We start from the raw sequence: 23,299 nt of genomic DNA, 5'->3' as shown, positions 1-23,299 counted from the left end.
CTACTTAGGACCACAAATGAAGGCCCTGTGAGCGTGGCAGAGATGACGCTTGGTGGCACTGACCACTTATGTTAGGCAACATTGTGATCCTTTGCACAAATCAGTCTTCCTGCAAAGGGGTAGCTCTGCATGGAGTGACTCACAACCAGCAGTTGCCAGCTAAGTGCACCTTCAGCAACTGCGTCAGGCTGGAGGAGTCAGCATGAGAGCAGGAGCTAAAAGTTCAGGACAGAAGGCACTGCTAGGCCATCAGGCACAGATCTTTGCTTGGTGACTGCATTTTATCTCCCCACTATATTCACTGAGCTTCATTTACAATTTTACTTTTTCTCCTTTGCAGTAATAATCCTTCATTACTTCACTCCTCTGTCAATTAGAAATCTTTGAATAACCAGACTACAGGCATTCATTGCCAGTTCATATCTATTTCCTATCGCTTAAGTGACTTATTCTAGCTTAAATTTCTCTTCTGGTTTTTTCCTTCCCCAGAAACCCAGCCGTATCCTGGGCTGTATCTAAAGAAATACAGATAGCAGTTTGAAGGAGGTGATTCTCCCCCTCTGCTCCAGTCTTGTGAGACCCCACCTGGAGTACTGTGTTCAGCTCTGGGGCCCCCGGCATGAGAAAGACATAGGCCTGTGAGAAAAGGCGTAAAGGAGAGGCATGAAGATGATCAGACGGCTGAAACACTTCTTCTATGAAGAAAGGTTAAGAAAGTTGGGGTGGTTCAGTTTAGAGAAACGAAAGCTCCAGGAAGACCTGATAGTGGCCTTCCAGTACCCTAAGCAGGGCCTACAGGAAAGCTGGGGAGGGACTCTTTGTCAGGAGTGGTAGGACAAGGGGTATCAGCTTTAAACTAAAAGAGGACAGGTTTAGATTATATATTAGGAAGAAATTATTGACTCAGAGGGTGGTGAGGCACTGGCACAGGTTGTCCAGAGAAGCTGGGGTTAGCAGGGCTGGGTGCTTCTAGTGCTCCTCAGGGGTCAGAGCTGACCAGCACACATTCCTTGTCGTTTTTTTTTAATTTTAATTTTTTATTTTTTAAAATGCAAGCCAGTTGAGCATATTAATTTGAGACTGGGGGGTTTTAAGTCAGTTTTAATTAGAACACAGCGTCATACCTCTTGGACTACATGGAAGTTGATGTGACAACAGACATGTGTCATAGCTCTTGGCACGAACCCTCTTTGGTACTGTTATATTATGAAATACACCATAAAAATGGACCCATAGCAACAATGACATGAATTCCAGATCTGTTAACCACAAAGCAGAAGCGAGAGGATTTTTTTAAAAAACATTACTAATTTGCTTTTAGTCTGGTTCCTAAGGAAACAAGACTTACATGAACTGCTGTCTATCTGCCTGCCCATCAGTTTTCCTCAATCCATTTTGAACAAACATAATGAAAGAGATCCCAAAGCTGCCCACATTCAGTGTAAATCTGTTAAGGAGAAAGAAAAATGGCCATATTGATGCTTCTACTAGGGGAAAGACAGTCATTGCTACTTGTTTTTTTTTGTTCTGAAGGGACAAGCTCTTTTGGAGAAACGGTCAACTAGCACCAATGTTGGTGGTAGCCTAAACAGCAATTTATCAATTTATGTATGGTTTCTGAAAAAGCCACAAAATATGTTTTCTACACAGCTGCTACAATAAATAAAGGTAGAAGACATGAGAAGGAGATGAAGGTAGTGGACAAGTTGGCCTGAAGGAGCTTTTAGTGATAATGCCATATTAAGGTGAAGGTGGCACAAAAAGGATCTGTTCATACTGTCTTAAGTAGAGGGAGTGAATGTAGGAAAATATAACTCAAGTTTTTTGGGAGGATGCAAGAGAGACCAAGAAAGTAACCCCTCAGAACAGATGATTTCTCTTCTCCAGCTGGTTTGGGTTCATTTCCTTGCAGAATTCCAGCAAGATCCTCCTTGCTATGGACCACAGCTAGGTAACCGCATTTGTTGAATAAACTTGTCAAGATTTGACTGCATATTTCACTTGTCTATCTTGTATGTGTTTTGGAAGCCTTTGAGAAGCACCAGCTTTTAATATCATATTGGCTTGAATTTGAAACACTGGAGGATTTTTGCTTCCTCCCGCCCCATCTCAGACTCACTTAGTGAAAATAAACTATCTGTCACATGAGTGTATGTTATTCAGCTCATTATAAAAGTTAGACTTTCCTTCTGTGCAGTTCCTAAGAGGATTGCTAATAATTATACATATATAAATATATATAAATACAAATATATGTATACACATTAAGAAATGGAGTGGATTATTATTTTTTTTTTTCAAGAAATCCCCTCCACGTGGCTTTAAATGGTTTTAGAAGGAGGTAAATAATTTAAACACATTTTCCTCACCTTAGCAAAGTTTGGTTTGACACAGGGCAGCTTGAAGCAAAGCCTGTAACGCCAAAGACATTAGCACAGCCCTCCTTGAGGGTAGAGTGTCTGAACCAAGAATAGCAAAGGCTGAAGAATTTTGTCTCCAGAAGATCGCAGCCACAGCCTCTGAGTGCTTCTGAAGATAAAACACAAGTGGTAGGAGATGGCAAGGAGTAGGGAAAACGTAAGACACCTCTACCTACTGTGAGACTGCTTTTTCTTGGTAGGGGGGACTATGTTCTTTCAAGGCAGCAATGCAAACCATAGAGCCTAATTGTGCTTTCTGGGCATTCATTTTACCGGTATGCGTTACATTTAGGGGGAATAGTCCCTGGAGACAGGCATCCTTTTAATTCTGTATTAAGATAATCTAATGCTTTATGTACGGCACACAGGCAACCTGGAGCATATCTCATTATCAGATCCTCTTGTAAATATTGAACAACCAGTTGTCACGACAGTCCTGAAGCTACTAGGTGAATACAATCAACCTTTCTTTACAAATGCAATTGCTGCGACTAAGTGACTGGGATTTTACCAACCCTCAGGAGTATCATGCTGCAGTTTTTTTATCTAAGTTCCAGGATAACTACAAATGAAGACCTCCAAGATCTATGTACAGTTTGTGATCATAGTACTTGTGATTATAGTACTTGTGATCATACAGTAGATTTCTGAGAAAGAGTTTTGCCATGTCAATAACAAGGAAGGTCCTTCTCAAGTGTAAAATTTACCCCCATAACTGGTATTAAAAGATCATGCTGATACGTGATTGGACAGAGATAGATGTAAATCAGAAATGTTATGACGAGAAACTAATATCTAACATTATTGACCTTGTGCGGCTGGAATGAGTTCCTGTCTTCATCCAAGCAATACACTGCGTAATCCCCTAGAAAGATGTAGAAAACCTGATTTTACTGAAAGCCTAATAAAATTTTTCTTAACTTAGCTAGGATTTCTTCTGTAGTCCTCATATGCACATGCTATTTCAGTAACACCATTATTCTTCACTATTTCTTATTATTCACAGACCCTATGATGGTACTAACAAGAAATCAGTCAATTTCCAATGAGAAAATGGTGGTAGAAAAATATGTACGCGTGGTTGTGTATCATTCTCTCACCTTGTAAAACAGCCTAAGGAGTGTCCAAAGTCTGATATTGTTATGGTGTTGTTTTTTTTTTTCTCCATAATGGCAACTTGAAATGGCTGCTGGAAGTTCAAAGTCTCCCTTTCCTGCTGAGGTTCCTCTGTGCTGACTTGCAGTATTACTGCCCTTCCCTCAGCTCAGTACATGCTAAACATCTAGTCTTCCTTCAGTACAAGGAAATCACATGCACAAATGTTTTTAATACAAAAGGGCATGGTGTAAGTGTGTGAAATACGCCCATATGAGAAAGTAATTCTGCGTTTCAGAGCTTTGCTTGAGGTACTGATTTAATGCACACTTTCTGGTTATTCTGCAACAGCTTAATGGGCCATAAATACAGTCCCGCCTGCTAGGAAGCCTTCTTCACAATTATTTTGCCATCCAATATCCAATATACAAAATTAACTGGAAAATAAACTGTATTACACACAGATAAGGGCCCTTTGACAAGACAGCTTCCTCTGCAATCAAAATATTTTCCTGATTTTGTTTCCTTACAGTCTGTTCCTGCTCACACTTTTCTGTATGTTTTGTTATCTCCTGAAATGCCGTGACTGCAAAGAACACATGAAAACTCATTGCTTCCTCTGCAAGCTCTTAGAAAACTTATCTTGACATGCTAATTAGTTTGCATTGGATGACTAATCATAGGAAGTTCTGCCTAGAGCAGTAACACTGTGAAAAGGATATATAGAAGTGCAAGTATAAATGAATTGTGACTCACAGTCACTCTTAAACTTTTCTTGTGAATGTGTAGACACAACACCCTTTTATATATTAGTGGTGGCAAATTTAGCTGCTTAAGTACAAGAATCATCTAACTTACAGCTACAGACACATACATACAACTTGTTAGGCTGTGTGGCACCATACTTGTCTCACTGTCTTTTTCCAAGATCCACTTTCCTGGCTCAGAGTATACAGCAAGACCTGCAGCATGCGGCAATGATGCCCTAAGATCTGCATCCTGGTTTGGAGGGGAAGAGTTGAGAAGGATGGATACAGCTGGCTTCAGTTCAGGGAGTGGTCCTGGCTGTTAGAGTACTGCTGTAAATGTTGTCCTTGTTGTCCTGGGTCAGTGAGCATGCAGCAAAGAAACCGTAAAAATGCAGCGAGATTCATATTGCTTACCTACCTCAAAGTGAATTTGGGAATTTAAGTAATTTGTTTGAGTGATCTAACATTTTCTATCTGGAATTACATATATGTCCTCAAAGCTAATTCATATACACATATTATAGAATATAATATCCATTCCTAAGAGAAAGCCCTTAAGGGATTGACACATGTGCTGATGCCTAACTAAGGTTTCTGAGAAAGCTTATTTCCCCAATAAAAATCAAAACAATTTCCAAGCAGCAAGCAAAGCTCAGTTACTCTTATCCTAGAATTTTTTTCTTTCTTTTCTTTTTTTTTTTTTTTAAACCATACAAGAGCCATGCACTGCAAAGCCAACAAATAATGCATAAAAATGTAAGGGAAACACACTAATTTAGCATACCAGTGGCCTCCAGCTTCCAGCAAAGGAAGAAGCAGGGCTTTTAGAAGCACTGAATAATAACTGAATTGAACTCTGCAGAGAGCTGTTATCTAGAGAGATGGGAAGTAGAAAGGAAGGATGTTCTTGGATCACATGTTATGCTGCACCCAGGAAAGTCAGATAATAGTATTGCTCCTGATGTTTGTAAGAACTCTGCAGCCCCAAGATATGGCTAGGACAAAGCAAAGAGAGCAAGACTACCAAACTGAATAATCAGATATTACAGGGGTGAATACTATATAAGTGCTTACAAAAATATCCAATAACACTCTAGTTTCTTTTTAGTGTATTTTTTAACCATCTGAGATCCTTGTAGTCATTCCTATGTCAAATTTTCTTACCATGGCATTTACTGTTCTCCCCTTCTGCATGTGTAGCTTAGTTACTCCTGTTGTCAAACCATTGCAGAAGACTTTATGGGAGATGTGAGGCTCATTGCAGGTGTCAAAAGGTTTAAACCTCACATGCATTTGTAATTAAAAATAAATCAGTTAAAAGCTGGGATATAAACAGAATATATTCCAGGGAGAGGCAAAGGAGAGAGACATAACTTGTCTGGTATATTTAGATTCAGGTATGGCTTCCTGTACACACACACCCATTTTGATTTGATTTTATATCTTAATTCCCTTCATCGGGGGAGATGGCACGCTAGAAGAATCTAAGCAAAGAACCTACATAAGCCAGGCTGTTGGGAAATGGCATGACTGTTTCCTTCTTCAGGCTCACTGTCAGCACAGAGTTTGGAGGAACTTATGAAACCAAGACCAACTTCTGGATCTGCTTTGCAAATCCAGATATTCCTCATCCTCAGGTGTTTCTGAGGATCCTAATAAGAAAACAACTGGTAGGACTTTGCAGAACTCTTTGCTCTGACAAAGTATCACATCACGTCTGCTCTTCATTCTCTTGGTTCCTCCCCCACTCATTCCGAGCAGCTGTTTCTTTACAAGCAAACCACACAGAGGGTACTGCAGAAGCCCCTTCTTCCAAACACTTAGGGGAATGTTTTTAACCAGTGCTGAGAGGTGAAGGGATGCAGAGCTAAGGGGAAGCATTGCTCTAAGTTGCCATCAGCCCAGTACAGCTGTGGGAGCTAGTCATCATTTCCTCTTGTAATCTGCACCACCCAAGGTGATACCACAGAAGTATGAAAGATCCAAACCAGGACCCGTTACAGTACACCTACTGCATGAATACCATGACCAAGGCTATCTCTTTCTTGCAGTAGAAATGACCTAGCTTCAAAGTGCAGCATCTGGCTTTATTTTTCACCTTAGATGTTGTTATTAATGCAACAGGGCCTTAGAGCTTTATATTCCATTCTCTGGAAGATGAAGGCCCTGCATCTTCATGCTGTCATTCTGCTTTTAGGCTGGTCGAGCTCATTTGTCCTTAGTGGAATTGCACCAGTGTAAAACTCGCATAATGGGGCAGAGAATCAGGCCCATGGGCTGCAATTTATTCTGATATAATAGGACAAAACTATTTGTATTTTAGATATTATCAAGTGATAGTGCTGATGAAATGTGTCAGAATAAAGCCCTGGAAAGTGAAGTCCTTTTTCTGTCCATTAACCAGGCACAGAGTGAATGGAAAAGCACAAGCTTCACCAGCAAGGCTGCATGCTGCCCTCCAAATACGCCTGAGACGAGACCTGGGTATGCCCTCTCCCATGTGACAGGACAGTTTTGTTTCCTCATCCATTAATTTCTTGACGTCTCTGCAGAGACCGCCAGAGGGGACACCAGTCAATGTCAATGTCAGTTGTTATGCTGTTTTACTGTGCGTTGGAAGTGCACCCAAGAACTGGATTGGCACCCCTCACCCACATAACGACTGGATAACCTACTTTCCCTCCTTACTGACCTACTTATATTCATACTAGTGACCTAGATATGAAAGGCCCTATAACCTGCTTAGTTCTCTGGGTCCTATCATCATGAATGAACTCAGAACGTTAAGTGTATATACAATTTGCCAGCGTAAATTTGGTACTACAGAACCACCCACTGGGAGAGAAGATTGCATGTGTAAGAGTAGTGATTAAATGAAGAAAAACATTTTATTTGCCTCTCATATTTTCAGACAAGGATCACTTGCAGCACCAGAAAGGTCTGGATACAAAGAGTAGAGATGGATTAGCAAAAGGTAGAGAACTGCTAAGAGAATGTGGAAGAAATTGATTTTGCAATTTAGTATACGTCCACTGATACATAGTCTTTACCAATTATTATTGTGTAAAGTCTCAAGACAAGTTGTAATTATTGACGACTCGTGTTTTCCACACATGTAAATTAGGGGGGGAAGTCTATACAGCACAGTAACGGGTCAGATGTGCCACTATTTTAGCCTGTAGTTAACTGTTATCTGAGACAACTACCTGCTTTGCTTCTGTTATATATTGGTTTGGTAAAAATTGTACAGTTATTGTCATTCCTATTGTCTGATGAGCTGCATCCTCAGGTAGTGCAAATTAATGCTACTCCAGTGATCTGGATCACTGGGACAGTCTGGTTCTCAATATAGTTTATGTAAGAAAATGGACACATATGAAGACACTGACCTGGTAGTAGTTGATATGATAATATAAATAAATTCTGTACTGGCTGTATTTACATCAGGGGCAGATCCACATTGGGATTCACAATGTCAGAAGCTCAGATGCAAACTGGGACCTCCATACCTTTCAAAGTCTCATGACAAGAGAACAAATGGAGGTTGTAAGCTTATACAGACACATTTTAAACACTGTAAGACACAGAAGTCCACCCTCACCTATGTGTTTTCCATGTCCTCATGGTCAAGGAACAGTTTTTAGCTCACGACACACAAGAAACTGATAATGCCAAAACATCATATCTCGCTACCCTTGCAGCCCAGGCACCCATATCTGGGCCTGTTATGGGAAATCTTCAATATTCAGCTAGCAACACTCAAGTGGATAGCTTTGGATTTACGGTGAGACAAATTCAGTACTTCATCAGTGCATTTCTCATGTTAAACTTACTGAATTCATTGTTACTGCTTCTTAGCACCACATCCCTGAAACAGCAAATGGGAGAGAAAGAGATTGAGGGGAGATGCTCGTCAACCTGCCTGTTGTAGGCCACAATCCCAAATATACTATGCATACTTCCAGTTTTACATTGTACCACCCTATTTCTTTTATCTACATCTTATCTATAGATTAATGTGTTTCATTCACAGAATTTGAACATGTAGCCAGGGGGAAATGAGTTTTCAAAAGACATTTTCCAAAGGCACTCATGTGTGCCCACAATGTGATGTATGACTTTGTGAAAGCTGTCACACAGGTATTCCACATGCTCCAACACTGATGTATCAGCATGCTGGCATGGTGACACAAATACAGTCTTTCACCACTGGCAACGTTTTGACTCTGCATTTTAGGCCTCAGCGATTAAAAACCCTGTTTTTCTGTTAACCTCTCACATGCCCTCTACCTGTGCTAGAAAAACAGACTTACAGGTGGATGAATGTGTCATATACCACAAGTCCAAAACATTCCAAGGTTCACAAAGTAAGAAATGCCTTTCTATGTTGTGGGTCTACATCACATGCTGACACAGTTTCCGGTTATGTGCAATGTAGGTATTTCTGCTTCTATAGCAGTCCACCATAAGAGCACTAGATTTTCTCAAACTTCTCTGAGACAGTGAGCTGTTACAACAACCAACCAGACTATAGGGAAAGGAAAGCCCAAGGTTTCTTCTTCAGGGAGCAAGCGCATCACTTTGATCTCCCGTGTAGACTTAACTTAGGTCACTGTGTGTCTCTCCTCAGTTGTCTGGCATGATACAAGGTAGTCTCCTCTGACACGACACCAACCTTCTTTTTAACCAAGGTGATGCACAGCCCAGAGAAATCCTGCAAAAGTACTGCTGCAGTTGTATCCCCAATGACCTGGCAGTTTCAGTCTCTACAAAGAAGTGGATTTTGATGGAAACAGAAGTGTCCCCTGAGCACCTGGGGTGTCTGATAGTGAGAGGTGCTGAAGGCATTGCCCGGCCTGCAGGGAAAAGAGCCTCCTGGGTGCATTTTTAAATCAGAAACAGGGCAGAATACAGTCACAGCAGCTGGCTGCAGGTACCAGACACCAGACTGCACTCGGGAAAAAAAAGAGACCCTTGTTGCCAGTAAGTCTGTAGGCTGATAGCTTACATTTGCACAGGAGGCTTCCCGCTATCAAATGCTATTTCAGCTTTCCAACAGAGCTGGTGTGGAAGTAGGAGGCTCCTTCATCTCAGACAGGCTTTGCTACCTTACTGACCCAGCCACAATTTCTCCTCTTTTCTGGATACCTCATTCTGCCTTTTTTTTGTCCCCTTATTTTGAAGAGTGCAGTAGGTGTGGACAGCTTAAAGAAAATAGAAAATGCCCATCAAGATATCAAGTCAAGCCAGAGCATGGGTACAGCAATAAATTTGCTTTTCCAAATGACATGTGCAACAAAATAAACTAGGAACAGAAATCTGCTGGAACCTTTTTTTCCAGGGGTAAATAGACATTAGCGTGAAGTGAGCCTATCCCTATTCGGTGCCTGCAGTCTGCCCAGGCCTGGATCCAGACTACAGCTCCATAGCTGCCTCCCAAAGGACAGCACATTTAAAGAGCTCCTCAGAAATGCAACACTGTTTGCACTGTTTCTCAGTCAGCATGTCTTCCCATTCAATTAGCTTCAACAGTTTGACATCACTGTTATGCAGGACCCACAGTGACTGTCAGTCCTCCTAAGCCTACTGCAGGAGCTGGCAGCGCTGCAATGTGCAGCACGGCACGGCTGTTGTGAAGCCAAGGTAATGTTGAAATCCCAGCAGGTGCTGCACCGCTTGTGGGGAAACAGAATCCTCCTGAACTGGTGTTTGATAATTGCACTGTTTTGTGGATGAAAAACACCATAACACACCTGGCACTTACAACACTGCTGAGCGGCCAACTTATGACAGGTGTAGTTGCAACACCAATTTGCAGATTTGTACTGCTGATGAGAAAGAGAGAGCGATGCTCTGTTGCTACTCTGTGGAGCAAAAATTATACAAACATTTTTAAAAAAGTGAAAGAAACAGTTTCTTTGCCACGTGGGCTGACAAAGGGGTCTGTGCTGATAGCACCAGTATCTTCTGGGAGATGGACGGGCTCACTGTCCCCTTTGCTACATGCCTTGATTCTTGACAGCAAACTCTCATCCCTTTCCTTTATGTCTAAAGCCAGTGGGGTCATTGGAAAATGCTTTCTGTTCCCACTGTCCTGAGACACACTGGTTGAAAGTTTCTTTTTTCTGCTACATTATTCCTCTGTTAGTTGTGCAGAATTAGGCATGGGGGTTGCTTTCTGGCATCACTACCAGAACTGCTTTAAATTCAGCGCAAGGTTGGGGTGACATTGTATTTGACATGAGAGAGAGCCAGAAGGTATTTTTGGCTCAACCATCTCCTCCTGGCACGTTCATGCTCAAACATGACAGTACATGTGCAAAATATAGTCTAAAGTGTCAAAGGAAAGGCAATGAGTCAAGGGAATATACATCAGAGAATTGAAAAACACATGAATATTAAAATAAATAAATAAATAAATGGTAATGACAAACATTGATTCAGAGAAAATTCAATAGCAATGTGTTTCAGACTGCTACCAGTTGTTATTGAAAACATTCCCAAAGTTTCACTAAGTTTAACATGACCAATTCTAACTATGGATACTCACAATGGGAATCTACAATTAGGGTGGACCAGAATTATTTAACACTGGTTTTCATGGCTCATTAAAAATGCAGCTAATTAGTTTGTTTAAATGATGAAAAAATAAGTTTTAGTTTATCTGAAAAAAAAAAAAAAAGTTTCCCTCTTTTTCAATTATTTTTTTTTTTTAATTATTTTTCATCCATGAGGAATGAAAACAGTAGGAATATAGATACCATACTAATTGGGGAATAAATAAATAAATAAATAAATAAACAAACTTCACCAAGAAATATATTGAATTTATTTCTTGAGAACTCTTTGTTAAAGGGAATGATGAATATAACAACTTTATATATGTATATATATTTCTTTCTATTGTAAGTCCAGTTTCTCATTAGAAAACCTCTGTTGATTAAAAAGTTTTAAGGATTTTGGTTCAAGACCGTCATTTTCAAGCAAGGGTTGAACACTGGAGGAACAGAGACAATACCAAGAGGTCTGGGGCTCTCAGCTACATGATGCCAACAATGAACAGCCAGAGAGCACAACACACAAGGGAGGAATGCAGAACTGGTGTGGATTACTTAGTAAATACCTGAGAATAATGAATACATCCAGATAGGCTAGAGATCTCTTCACAAGTGCTTTATAAGCAAAGGGAGGCTGAAATTACTAGTGAACATATTTGCAAGTGGCAAGTTGGAGAAGGGAAGCCACCAACAAACAATAAAATTTATATTAATTAAATAGAGTGCTGTCTTCGCAGATGAGCAGAAATAAAATATAATTATATGGTTAATGGTAAATCTGCAGGATGCTTAAACAAAGATTTACTGTAGGGGACTTTTAAAATGCAGCTCTAAAACATACAGAGCATTAAGGATTTTTTTTAGATCTATAAAACAGCAGCTGATTATGTATAGATTAAAGTTAATGAACCAGTATACTCTGAAGTGTCTTCTTTTCTAGATACAGCTCTGTAACTTCCATTAACATCAACACACTCTTAAATACACAAATGCATTAGTCATGCATCAAATCACACCGTACATTTTGTTAAGTATCCACAGACTGAAGTGACTCATACAGTCAAAATTTCTTTTCCCATGTGAATCAGATGTAACGCTTGACAAATCTCAACCAAAAAAAGAAGGATGGCATCTTTTGAGTAATATTTTTTACATCACCCAATGGATTTAGGACCCTGTCTGTAAATTAGTCACGCTGATTTCCAAACCGGGTTTTCAAAACTGTATGAAAAACACATCAAAATATTAGGAAGCATCTGTCAGCTATGGAAACAAAGTCCAGCTCAGCATTGCCTGATCCACATGTAGCCAGTTTGCACCACTAGCAGTGAGTACCTCGCGTTACCCAGCCAGGATGGCAGTGTTTTGCAATAATGTTTCATTAATGAATCAGATCTCAGAGGCTAGAATTAAAACTGTCCCTGCTCTTTTGCAAGGAGCTTGCTTTATCCAACATTTTCCTTTCAAAAACTCAGTTTGGTCTCCAGGTTGGTGATGAATCATGTCACGACTGCAGATGACTTAAACAAATCATTTCTCTGTGATTCACCAGCAGCAGTTTTGCAGCCTTTTGCATACATTTCAACCTCAAGCAGCAACAATTATTGGAGCATTTGTGTTTGTCTTTTGTAATTTCCAATCTTAGTTTCTTATATCCCACCCAAGCTCCTCAATCTGTTTCCAATTAAGATCAGATGGAGGCAAATGCTGAGTAGTATGAGGAGCTTCACCACGTGCACACCATGTAATAGCTGCAGAATCTGGCAGCCCTCAATTGTGTCACTGTGCTTCAGAAAAAGGCAACTGGCCTCACTTTGGTGCATACGTCACCCTCTTTTAAGAGTTTGGCTTTTTCTGTGTAAATAAGGCCTGTGAATGACGCATGTAACCCTTTCCTCCTGCCTCGGTGGGAGCTGCGGGTGCGCGCTGGTGATGCAAAGCCTTGGAGAAATGCCACAGGGGGCTCGGAGATGAGCCCACAGCGTGGGTGGGAGGTGGGACTGTGAAGTGCTCGTGTGCTAGGGGAGAGGAAACCCAGGCCCTGAGGTGCTGCTGCACTGCTGGGATGCGTGACGAGGAATTCAAGGGATTTGGGCTGCATCAGAAGAGTTTGCTCTGTGGTGTGCCCCATCTTCCTGGGCTGGAGGAGACAGCTGGTTTGCTTTCACAGCTGGAAAGCCATTGAACCTGCCTTCATGCCCATCTGATTGCAGCCAGCTCTCTGCTATGACACAGTAAAACCCACAGAGCTGGCCTGGCAGGCACAGGGCTGCGTTTTCACTGATGAAAGAGATGTTTTTTGCACTGAGCACAGTGCGTGCACACACTGAAAGCTATCCTCATGTATGGGAGTCACAAAGAGCAACCAAAGAGATTAAACTCGTGAGTCTTCCTTGGAGCTGATCCACAGGCCCTCAAACATGGGAACTGAGAAAAGATGCTTCTGGAGAGAGGGGAGAGGCAATTTAAATTCAAATTGCTTTAAATGTGGGGAATGAATATGAAGATGGGGGGTCAGGAGACCTGCAGGAGGAGATGGTATAATAGGCTGGAAAGAGAAGGAAAAGACTGTTGAAGAGGGTTGAGAAGAAAGGTGACAAGATGACAGAAAAGCCCCCTTCAGACTCAGCCTTGCTGCTTCTGCTAAGACAGGGGTGAGACCCTGGTAGCCCTTGGGCTTCAGCCTGCCCTCACCGCAGTGTGGAAAACAAGTGCTGCAGCTGTGGTGGAACACAGGGCAAAGCAGACAGAGCCACAGATTTAATGGAAGAAAAGACAAATCTGTCCAAGCAAATGAGTATTTCTACCCTGGCTGTCACCTCTGCTCCACTTAGGCATTTCTGCTTGCTGTTTAACCCAGGCTCGAGGGCTTTGGCTAGAGCAGCTTGATGTTTCTGTCTCCTTCAGCTTCAATGCCAAAGGTAGAGGATTTCTATTTGGGACAAGAAATGCCCCTCCAGATGAAGGGGGTCTTAGTAACGCCTTCTATTCTGGCCGAGTTAGAGCAGATCTCCTTGTCTGCCTCTGAGTCTCTCTCATCTCCCGATTGAAATGGGATGGTCTGTTATTTCAATTCATCTTTTCTTGCCCCAAAACACAGACAGTTGCTAACCAGTATGCCAGGGACTACATTCCTCTGTCTCTGCCTGACTGCAGCACTTTATTTCCCTGCTCACATTACAGCCTGCCCACTTTGAACCATCACACTGATTCTATTTCTCCAAGTACACAGGTCCTCAGGCCATGTGAAGACGAGATGCATCTTCTCTTTTGGGCAAGCTGCTTTTCCCTTTTCCAGTGGGAACAGCTGTGTACAGTAACTCCCTTCCAGTTCCCCACCTCTAACTTAACACAGAGACAATAAAAGCTCTTTACACACATTGAGAGTCCTTGCACTTAAGAGTGTCTTCTGGGAATTTCCTTGTTCGTTCTCAAATGCTCTCTAAGTGTTCTTGTGCTCTGCAACCACTGCATCATTTTGTGGCATCCCAGAGAGCTCATGGGTGAGGCATTCAACTTTGCACTCTGTCTCAGTCTTCCTTTACAAACAGCCCCAAAGGTCATTTCAACTCTTTACTTGCCAGTTATATTACTGTTTCTTGCCACATGAAGATCCATGGTGAAAACAGGATCTTCCATCAAGCTACATCTCCACAGCACAATGCCAAGTCAGTGCTGACCATGCTGCTCAGAACTAATGGATATGGTAGAAGCTGTGTTGGTGCCCAGCTTTGATTGGGGTGAGTTGTCTTGGCAGCAAGCACCATCTCAGTTCTGCTCACACCAGCAAGCTCTCGTGTTGGGTCTGGCTGCTGACTGACTGCACCTGTGTATGGCTGGGAGCTACCTTACCTGTTGCTTGGCTTGGCCTCTATATCGAGCCAACTCCATGGCCAAGTACACAGGTTGGTTCAAGCAGAAAGTGAATGCACCATTGCCCACACATAAAAGCTCTTCTCTTAGTTAGCCTCTAATCCCCAGCTATGGCTTCAATGTGCAGAGATTTGTGTGGGTGTTTGCTTTCAGATGGGCAGCCTGCAAATGGGCTCAACTGCAGCTAAATCCTGAGGAATGTAGAAAATTCCTGCAATAAAACTGAGAGTGGTCATTGCAGGAGAATATGTAATTTCCCATGGAAGTAATGATACAACAGGCTGTAAAGTCTACAGCCAGACTCAAAATGACATTTTTCTGTTTATTTTTTTTTTTAATTTTTTTTTCCTTGTCTGTTGCTGGCTGAAAAGCTTCCTTAAATAATGGGGGAAATGGTGATTTGAAGTGACTGTATAACAAAAATAGTAAAGCTGCCCATCAAAAAGTTAAACTGTGTACACCCCAACCCTCTGAAACACAAAGACAATTAACCCTCGCCCCTCCTGGCCCCACAGATTATATATATTTTTCCTTGCAACCCTTTTGTTTGAAATAGTTTCAAGTGGGATTTCTTTTTTAAAGGGACCCCAGCTCACACGCGGCCCAGTGATGATGTGCAGGGGTTTTAACCTCTTTGGACCTTTTTAGCCCGTCCTCTCAGCCTGAGATCATTGCTGCTTCTAATTTAGCCACATCCACCGCTGTCAGTTAATAAAAAAAGAAAGCACGGCTCTGCCAGGCAGAAGGACCGAGACCGAGACCGGCAGCTCCAGCCCGCGGCCCCGGGGCCACGCCGGCTGCCGGGCGGCCGGGGGCTCCCTCGCGTGGCGGCTGCGGGGAAGAACGGCCCGGGCTGCGACAGCCCCGCGTGGGGAGAGGGGAGAAAGGAAAGGAAAGGAAAGAAAAGAAGAAGAGAGGAGAGGAGAGGAGAGGAGAGGAGAGGAGAGGAGAGGAGAGGAGAGGAGAGGAGAGGAGAGGAGAGGAGAGGAGAGGAGAGGAGAGGAGAGGAGAGGAGAGGAGAGGAGAGGAGAGGAGAGGAGAGGAGAGGAGAGGAGAGGAGAGGAGAGGAGAGGAGAGGAGAGGAGAGGAGAGGAGAGGAGAGGAGAGGAGAGGAGAGGAGAGGAGAGGAGAGGAGAGAAAAAATAAAAGCGAAACAACTCTTGTCACTTTGATTCTGCAAGAATAAAATATATATATATATATAGCAGTGCAAAGCAAAAATGCAGTAGATTTACATCAGCCAAAAGAAAAATGTACTTGGGCAGACAACCCTTGCTTTTGAGTAAGAGCCCTTCTGAGAGGTGTTTTTGTTCAAGTCTCCCAAGGACTGCAATCAGTTACTCTGTCTTGTCTAAACTTCAACTGAATATATAATTTCATTTAGCTACAGTAATTGGCTCCTGTTAGCCTTCATGCAGAGACCCAGGAATGCTGCCAAAGATCCCTCCTGTTTGGAGCCTGCAGCAGCAGTAGCCCAGCTCTCCTATTCTGCTTCAGCCCCTTAATGCTTGGCAAGACCCACAGGGTGTGAGCCTGCTCCTGAGACTGGGGGGATCTGCCCCGGCCCCTGGTGGCATGTGCTGCACGAAGGTCCCCCCCATCACCCTGTTCCCAAACAGGGGCATTTGCTACCCTGGGAAGACCTCACTGATGAAAAGTACCAAAACATGGCACAGTATTGCTTGTAAATCCATGTAAGTGGCAGTCCTCGCCCATAGGAGCATAAAGCTGCCATTGGGGAAAATATGTACTAGGAGCACATGTGATACTTGAAAAGACGTTCTGACGTAAACACGAAGTGGCTCCCAACAACCTAGGCTTTGTAGGAATGAAGATGGGAATACTGGAATGATATGGAATTGAGCATGTAGTAGTAAAAAAAATTTAAAAGATTCTAATGTTTGATATAGTTTTATAACCAGAAAAGCATAAGACTGAAGATAAGTTTTATTACAAGACCCTATTCATCTGAATTTGAAAGTTGCATGACCCACGTGTCTCAGCTGTTGCAGTTTGGTAGCTGTCCATGTTAGAACATTTTGCTGTGCTTCTGGAGCCCGGACCTGGGCTGTTCCACCCCAGTTACTCTGGAACACAGCAGCTGTTTTGCTAGGAGTGAGCATCGAGAGATCAAAGGTGGCCACACACTCACACTGGCTCTGCTGCAGGCAATTGGCCTGAAAGGACATATACAGCATTGCCATGAAACAGTGACCAAAATTTCCAGGATCAGCAACGCTTATTGTGTTTTAAATGAAGCAAAACTGGTCACTGACATCAACTTTGCTTCATGACCATGACTCAGTGCATGGTGTAAGCTTCCCTGCATACAAATAGAAACACAACTAGGACTAGAGGAAGAACTGAGCCTTGGTTGTAAACACGTAACCATAAATATGTTATTTTGACTTGGAAGGTGCCTTTCTAAACCTGAATGGTTGCATTTATCATTTGAGGTGTTACCACCACTAAAAAGACTTCATCTTTCAACTGGTCTTCATTTGTTTCTATTATTTGTCCTTGCTCTTGGCTAAAGACCAGGAATCCTAGGGACAAGAGAGCTCTTGTATGGTCTGGAAGCCTAGTGTGCCCCTGGAACTGCTGGAAACTTATTTAAGATGTTCAGTTCAGTTGTTGATAGCCTTCAATATTTATGACTAATTCATTGCCATTGACTTAACTAGGAAAAAATAAAAATAAAAATGTATGTTGTTGAACAGGCTGTCACGACATGGGTATCTCTGATAACAGGGGGCTGGGCTTTTCTCCTGACTTTCTGTGCCTTCACTGGCTCATGGAAAATTTGGTTACCCAGGAAAGTCATCACAATGTAGACAAAAGCTTCTACATGTGGCAATGTACCATGATTTTCTGTGCAGTAGTTTGCATCTCTGCTGTGCACTGATACATATTTACTGTCTTGAACCATGCCTTGGTCCCAGAGAAGTTAGCACAAGTTTTTCCATTGACTTCAAGAAGCTCAGGATTTCATTCCATTACTCTCAGCACAATTAAATCCTACAAAACAGTAAGCAATCTATGCTCTTATGAGAAGACGTTAGAAAGTGATTCCATACCAGCAGGTTCCAGGACCTGAAAAGTAATGTGTTACAGTGCAAATCAGTTATATATTGTTCTCCTACTGATTGCCTCTGTCACAGATTTGGATGCTTTCCAAGACTGCTTTGATTCATCATCTAATATACATTGGTGTTTTCCCAAAGCTCCCGAATTTATGCCTATGAATATGGCAAAAACTTCATTATCCCTGTGTTGGAAGATACTAAAAATAAACATAGGAAAAAAAAAAAAACAATAACAGCACAAATAAGTGAGCCTCATCACTGACTACATTTTATGAACTGTGACATCTGGGAAATCTAGCATTCTGGCATGGAGAAGAGACGGGATGGTTAATGATGAATCACTTCTCTGGTATTCCCCGCAGAAGTTGATTGTAAAATTGCTAGAGAAATGGAGCTGGAATAGGAATGAATAACCTTCACTTATGAGACTGCCTTAACAGCTCAGTAAATTCCACACTGTTCTTGTAACAATATTTGTAATCAGCTATGTGAATTCAAGCTACTGAACTGGGTGAAGAAATGCTGCTAATTTCAAAGCTGCGCTAAAGCACTAACAAGTCCTTCTCTTACATTGATACTGCGGGAAGCACAGGGAGGTTGTGTGAATGTCTCTGGAAAAAAAAAAAAAAAAAAAAAAGTCCTTTTATTTCTTTTGAATGCCTTCCAGATACAGATGACAATAATTGTTCAACTCCACAGGGATGGTTTTACTTATGCTAGAAACTGTTCCTGTTTCCCCTGCTTTGCAAAGGAGACCTTTCACCAAACAAAAATGACAGGTCACATCTCTGTAGACTTATGGCATGACTTCTTCAGAGAGCCTATTCACACAAGTACCTCACATCAGCCAAGTAGCACCAAGCATGATTTAGTGCGGGACAGCTTTTTCACAGAAACATCGTAACTGCACTAACCAGGTGTTTAATATACTCACTGCTGGGCACCTTGGGGTATCTGGGGCATCAGACAGGGTTTCCCTGCTGGAAACCATTAAGATCTTTGGGAGGCTCACTTTTACATTATGAATTTTATTTTACAGTTCTTTTGTTAATTTGCTATTGTTACAAACCAGAAATAAACCAAGCAGCAGATCATATTCTGGGTCTCATGAAAGTTAATAGCTTGAAATCCACTGGATCAAGACAAATAAAAGTTTTGAGAGAATAATTACTGGAACAGTCTGCATCTGTATTATCTAGACTCTTCAGTGTCACAGCAAATGCAAGACTAATAGAAATATTTGATTGTACTTATGTGATAAGAATCTGATCTGGATCTTGCTTATTGTTCTATGCTTTTTTATTTATTTTATTAATTTATTTTTAGAACAAAACATCTTGTACACAAATGGATAAACAGGCTATGAGCAATATGTCTCCTCTGGTTTTGGCCAGCTTCCAGGATTTTACTGAAGGTGGTAGGTGATGTAGAATCAAATATTCGGTTTATAATATTCTGTCTTAATTGGATGTAATAGGGAGCTTTGAGACTAAATATGATTTAGGGGCTTTATATTGTTCAGATACATCTGGGGTTTTAAGGAAAAGTCATTGTTTGGCTGACTATCACAAGCATAACTGAAATTCATGTTTTCCTGACACACACTGATGTTTGGAGCTTCAAATTACCAGCTTCCCCCACAGGCTGAGCATGAATTATCTTCTGTGTACACAGTAAATAAATACTGGAGTAAGTGTAGGGTGATAAACTGTAAAAGGTCTTCCGGGATTAGATTGACAGAGAGCTCAGGGTCATCTGGATGATCAGGTTTGAGGCCTTTTTGATCCTTCACAGAGCACAGGTCAGCAGACTTTCCTCAGGACAATGACAAGGCTTCTGCCCACAGAAGAATGTCATCACCATTTGAATGGTTACGAAGCCTGATTTAAGTATTCCCACTGACAGTGGATCCATTGCACTCCTTAGGAATTCACTATTGTAATTAAACATTGGTTTAAAAATGTCAACATTTGCCCATGCATCTACCTTCAGTTCAGTTTCTGTTTCTTGACTATTATCACTATGATGGCTGTGCTGCCCACAGGAGTAACCATCAGCTAGGAAAACCCTTACTGGGCTTGTTTTTGAGATATCGCCCGGCTACCTTTCCTCTTTTACCTAAATAATTGTGTGCAAATTTTTCATATAGAGAGTGTTTTCCCAGATGGGTTCACTACAGACCTTTCTGAGCACTCTGCTTATCATGTTCATTGATTCAGCTTCCACTGGGGTTTTGTAAAACAGTTACCATATCTTGAAAATAAACTCACAACCAACAGTATCTCATTAATTCTGCAACTTGTATCTAACACTTGGAGTGGCAGCACATTGGTCACCTATGGATGGCCAGTGACACACCACAGAAATTCTGTGTCTGTGTAGACTCCAGTGGTGTCACTGTAATTCTCTTTCTTCATAACGTAACCAGGAGCATGCTCTCTCCTTCTGACTTCATCAGCAAAGACTACTTCAAAAATAGACATGACCTCAAGAGCATCATTTATCATTAGGAAAGAAAGGTTCCGGCCAAGCCAGAGAAGAAAACAGCCTTGAAGTTGGCCAAGAGCAGACCCAACCCAAAGTACAAGGATGACTGTTCACAGATGTTCCAGGAGGAAGCTAAGGCTATCATAAGGAGTTATGCAGCTTCTTCCTTGCAAGATGGAGAGCAGACCTGTATGGAGCTGTTGGGGAAGCTGAGGTGAAATGAAGCTGTTGCCTGAGAGGTTCTCTTTAGGTAAGATTAAAACACCACAGTAAGTGAGAATGATGATGCTAACAACTTTTTAAGAGGTTGGTATTTTTTACAAGGTAATCATTATTTTTGTGTATTGTTGACTGCAGTGCGGCAACTTCTTGTGAAACATCAGTGAAGTTACCTAGCCCTTCAGTGACTTGGCTTATCTACTTACAAATTAGAATAAACATGTATGCTACCTGGAATTTTTGTGAGACTGCTCCATTTAATATTTGAAAAGTATTTGGAGGTTTCTAGATGATGGTCACAACAGAGAACTTAAAAAGTAAATGATAATTGTTCATAAGATAAGCTCGTGGTTTCTCAAAAACTTGGGATTTGTGAGGCAATGACTGACAAGTAAATAACAATTTGATAGCCAACTGTTGGGGTTTTCTCTGTGTGAATAATCTGAATCATTAACAGCAAGTGTACACAGCAGTTCAAAAGCAAGTGATGTAACAAAGTAACCTAAAGCAGACTGATATTTGTAAAAGGCCTTGCTATCAAAGCAAAGACTCGGCAGTAGGAAGAGATCTGCAGTCACAAGTAAGATTTTGTATGATCAGCCATTGCAGAGACACTTAGCTCATATTTTGTCACCAAAATCCTAGCTGTGACCTGAATACTCAACTGTTTCTAAGATGTTCAGTACCCAAACAACACTGGACAAATGACTTTTTCCTAAGTCTACTATTTTTTTCCAGGTCTGGGCCCTCAACAGATTTTCTTATTCTTGGACTGGATTATTGTCTGCTAAGAAAATGACTGAAGACCAACCTATTTGTATGAGAGCTACATATTTAGACATCAAATGCAGTCAGAGAAACCAACACATTGCCTACTAAGCCACATCGTCCACATTAAGTATTTGTTCTAACTGTGCAAATATTGAATTGATCTAACCCATCAAAGTTAGCTAATGCTGTTTGTAAAGCCACTGCTACCACAATTCAAATGCTTAAAGTTGCTAGAAAACAATGACTTTAGAAATGTTCCTTTGGAACTGACTAGAAGAGATGGATGCACTGTAGGTCTCTCCATATTCATGTCCCTTCACAAAGAAGGGCTTGTCCAGATGCTGGGGGAAAGTAAGTGGAAGATTTTGAAAAGGGGATTTATCCCAAGAACAAAAAGCCCAACCTCTGCCCTTACCACAGTGCCAGGAGGTTTGCCTGTTTTGTTTTGTTTTGTTTTTTAATCGCTCCTTTAACAGATGGGCAGCAGCATACATCTCGTCAGAAAAGTTCACCCAATAGACTGGCCAGGCTTCCAGCAGCTCCCAGTAGGCACAGACAAAAAAAGCATTTCTCTGACACAGGCCCTGCTCTTGAGGCAATTAGTTTTGACATTTAAATTCAAATGGTTTCATGGTCAAACTCAAGCATCTACAGATCTGGTGGGTCCAGCTGTCCAAATACTGAGCATATACCTCACCAATAGCAAAAGATATGCTAGCATGGGAGACTTATACTGCCCTGGTATTGCTAAAGCACACAGCTCTCAATTCTGCTTTTCTGAAAAAGTGTTGTTCTGCAGAATAATTTGAATGCCAAGAATGTGTTCCTCTCACAGCAATGTATTTTTCTTGTACTTAAAATAAAGCTGTTGCATAAGTAACCACTTCTCCTTCTCCCCCCCCCCCAAAAACAAAAAAACAAAAAACAAAAACAACAACAACAACAAAAAAAACACTAAAATTAATTCATTTCTCATGCTTTATTCTCTTTGCAGTGTCAGTGAATTAAAGAATGTTTTTGGCCATAAGAAAGCAATGTGCTTAACTAAAAAGTTTGGTTGTAAGGTTAGTTAACTGAAAGTTAGAGATACCTGAAGGCATGTATTGTTCCTCCATCAGTGTGAGCTGACCTAAAACTGAACTGCTGCTAAAAAGGTGTTCCCACCTCCTCCCTGGTGTCTGAACCAGCACAAGAGCTAAGCTCCAAAACAGGGCAGTTTTCAACCAGACCAGAAAGCCTCATAGGTGTACAGCTGTCTGTGCCACCAGCAGGGAGGCAGTGTGACTGTGCAGGTTGGGGAGAAAGGACTGCCTCCTTTGAGCAGCATTAGAGCATCTTGCATTGCTCAGGAAATGCTGCTGTCTGACCCTATCCCCACTTAATGCGCTGCTGTGGAGAGTGCTCAGGAGTGGTGAGCACCCTGCCATCCTTTTTTGACTACATGAAATGCAGGGCCACAGTGAAGCCAGATTAAAACCTCAAAGATTAGGGTTGTTCTGTTGACACAAATTCAGATAGTTACTATGAGCTAACAATACCTTCAGCAGGACAAAACCATACATACATATGCAGCATGGTAAAGTAGCCTTGTCAGGACAATGTTAACTTTTGAAATGCATTGTGCGGTCTTTGCTCACACAAACTCAGTTGCTACGTGAACATTTTTATAGTTTAAAATTTTGTCTTCGAAGAAGAAAATAAGGAGGAAAGAAAGAGAATCTAATTGGCTTTTATGCTCAGATGTGCATATGCTCAGCACAATATATCACACACAGCAAATCAAAGCCAGCTTAGACTCAGCTTTTCTGCAGCTTTTTCCTCCTCTACCCTTCCAGGCTTACTAATTAATAGACACCAGATGTCAAGTACTTTAGAATGACCATAAATCCAGGATGTGAAGAGACTGATCTCCTCATTGCCCTGGGGCCTTGTGTGCAAATTCAATTTAAGCATCACTATTGATTTGCTAACATTTTGTATCCCTCTGCCCTTTAACCTGATGTAAATAATGATGCAAAGGAGAAACAGTGCCCAAGTGTATG

Source organism: Netta rufina, assembly GCF_964035555.1.
Source record: "Netta rufina genome assembly, chromosome: 3".
Classification (NCBI taxonomy): domain Eukaryota; kingdom Metazoa; phylum Chordata; class Aves; order Anseriformes; family Anatidae; genus Netta; species Netta rufina.
This window is presented reverse-complemented; position numbering follows the sequence as displayed.